General features: G+C 37.9%; 1 pseudogene; it reads left to right on the forward strand.

Annotated features, from left to right (window-relative positions):
• Positions 1-1,897: 1,897 nt before the first annotated feature.
• LOC104983622 overlaps positions 1,898-3,357 on the forward strand; it is a 3,105-nt pseudogene continuing 1,645 nt past the window's right edge.

Consider the following 3,357-nt stretch of genomic DNA (forward strand, 5'->3'; position numbering starts at 1 on the left):
TGGCATAACTCTATTAGTCTTTGCCCTGCTTCATTCCGTATTCCAAGGCCAAATTTGCCTGTTACTCCAGGTGTTTCTTGACTTCCTACTTTTGCATTCCAGTCCCCTATAATGAAAAGGACATCTTTTTTGGGTGTTAGTTCTAAAAGGTCTTGTAGGTCTTCATAGAACCGTTCAACTTCAGCTTCTTCAGCATTACTGGTTGGGGCATAGACTTGGATTACTGTGATATTGAATGGTTTGCCTTGGAAACGAACAGAGATCCTTCTGTCGTTTTTGAGATTGCATCCAAGTACTGCATTTTGGACTCTTTTGTTGTCTATGATGGTCACTCCATTTCTTCTGAGGGATTCCTGCCCGCAGTAGTAGATATAATGGTCATCTGAGTTAAATTCACCCATTCCAGTCCATTTCAGTTCGCTGATTCCTAGAATGTCGACATTCACTCTTGCCATCTCTTGTTTGGTGAAACAAGAGATGGTACATAATACTCATAAATATTGGTCATTATTATTAGCTTTAATTACTGATTCATCCAATTCTTCAATGCATAAGCAAATATTTTTTCCATAAAAACCTGCCAAATCCTGAGATTAGGCAGACAATTTTGCAGTGAGGGATGTGATACTTTACGTACATAAATTAATTGATTTTCAGAACATCAAGAAATAGAAGATAAAGGAAGGTGACACAGGGACTGATGAGGATCAACAGCTTCACCTTCATGCTGACAATATGTTTATCTCTTTTCTAAGTGTTTTCATGTGTTATCTCACTAAATCTTCATGAGAATGTGAGTATTTGTGTCCTATATGACACATGAAATACTTGAGGGTTAGAGATGTTTGATAACTTATATAAAAATGTAAGCAATTAATTATAAATGAAGTAATATATTAATTTAACAATGTTAAATAAATTAATATGTAATATATGACTTTAAGGCCTTCCCAGGTTGCACTAGTGGTAAAGGATCTGCCTGCCAGTGCAGGAGTTGTAAGAGACGTGGATCCAATCCCTGGGATGATCTCCCTGAGAAGGGAATGGCACCTCACTCCAGTATTCTTGCCTGGAAAATTCCATGGGCAAAGGAGCCTGGCAGGTTGTAGTCCTTGGGGCCTCAATGAGTTGGACATGACTGAACGACTGAGCACACACACACACACACACACACACACAAGACTTGATGTCCTGAGTATGACTGGAAGACACATATTTACATGTTTCCCATATGTATCTTTGAATAAAATATGAGTGAAGAAATTTTATTTTATTTTATTTTTTAACTTTACAATATTGTATTGGTTTTGCCATATATCAACATGAATCCACCACAGGTATACACGTGTTCCCCATCCTGAACCCTCCTCCCTCCTCCCTCCCTGTACCATCCCTCTGGGTCATCCCAGTGCACCAGCCCCAAGCATCCAGCATCGTGCATCAAACCTGGACTGGCAACTCGTTTCATATACGATATTGTGTATGTTTTAATGCCATTCTCCCAAATCATCCCACCCTCTCCCTCTTCCACAGAGTCCAAAAGACTGTTCTTGTACCCCAATGTTCATCACAGCACTGTTTATAATAGCCAGGACATGGAAGCAACCTAAATGTCCATTAGCAGATGAATGGATAAGAAAGCTGTGGTACATATACACAATGGAGTATTACTCAGCCATTAAAAAGAATACATTTGAATCAGTTCTAGTGAGGTGGATGAAACTGGAGCCTATTATACAGAGTGAAGTAAGCCAGAAAGAAAAACACCAATACAGTATACTAACGCATATATATGTAATTTAGAAAGATGGTAACAATAACCTTGTATACGAGACAGAAAAAGAGACACTGATGTATAGAGAGAAGAAATTTTAAAACATGAATTGTATAGTTAACAATGGATGCCTTTCTGTACAAAAGTGGTTTAGGACAGGGGATTAATGAAGGGAAGAACGATTTACGAAAGAGGGGAGACTTGCACAAACTGATATTAGCATGCCGTGAGTTCAGGAGGGGTTAACCTTTGAAAGGTTAAGAACCTTTCATCTGTGTCCAAACAAGGAAAAACCACTGTTGAATTGGATTCAATATTCCTCTCAGATATTCACTGTTGATTATTTTGGCAAATGCTTATTTCTATCAAAGACACACAAAGTCTAGTTTTATAACAACTGAATTTGCTTTGGTAAAGAATGGGGGTCCTTCATGTTGATATATGGCAAAACCAATACAATATTATAAAGTAATTAGCCTCCAATTAAAATAAATAAATTTATATTAAAAAAAGAAAATGGAAAAAAATAAAGTAAAATACTCCCCACCTCCAATGATATCTATCTGTTTATACTAATAATACCCTATTTTTTAATAAATGTATCACTCAGTTCAGTTCAGTTCAATCACTCAGTCATTACCAACACCCAGAGCTTGCTCAAACTCATGTTCATACACTTGGTGATGCTATCCAACCATCTAATCCTCTGTTGTCCCCTTCTCCTCCTGCCTTCAATCTTTCCCAGCATCAGGGTCTTCTCCAATGGGTCAGTTTGTTACATCAGGAGGCCAAAGTATTGGAGTTTCAGCTTCAGCATCAGTCCTTCCAGTGAATATTCAGGACTGATTTCCTTTAGGATTAACTGGTTTGATCTCCTTGCAGTCCACGGGACTCTCGAGAGTCTTCTCCAACACCACAGTTCAAAAACATCAATTCTTTGGTGCTCAACTTTCTTTATAGTCCAACTCTCACAACCATACATGATTACTGGAAAAACAATACCTTTGACTAGATGCACCTAGTAAAGTAATATCTCTGCTTTTTAATACGCTGTCTAGATTGGTCATAGCTTTTCTTCCAAGGAGCAAGATCTTTTCATTTCATGGCTGCAATCACCATCTGTAGTGATTTTGGAACCCAAGAAAATTAAGTCTGTCACTGTTTCCATTTGTTTTCCCATCTATTTTCCATGAAGTGATGGGACTGGATGCCATGATCTTAATTCTTTGAATGTTGAGTTTTAAGTCAGCTTTTTCGCTCTCTTGTTTCAATTTCATCAAACGGCCCTTTAGTTTCTCTTCACTTTCTGCCATAAAGGTTGTATCATCTGTGTATCTGAGGTTATTGATATTTCTCCCAGCAATCCTGATTCCAGCTTATGCTTCATCCAACCCAGCATTTTGCACGATGTACTCTGCATATGAGTTAAACAAGCTGGTGACAATATACATCCTTGATGTATTCTGTACTGCTACGTGTATGTATCACTACTTGATACTGTATTACATATACTCTTTGTGATCATCTGACTTATCACCCAAGCTACATGAATTACACAAAGGCAAGAATTTCTGTTCTATTGC

Source organism: Bison bison, unplaced genomic scaffold (genome assembly GCF_000754665.1).
Source record: "Bison bison bison isolate TAMUID 2011002044 unplaced genomic scaffold, Bison_UMD1.0 scf7180017863006, whole genome shotgun sequence".
Lineage (NCBI taxonomy): Eukaryota > Metazoa > Chordata > Mammalia > Artiodactyla > Bovidae > Bison > Bison bison.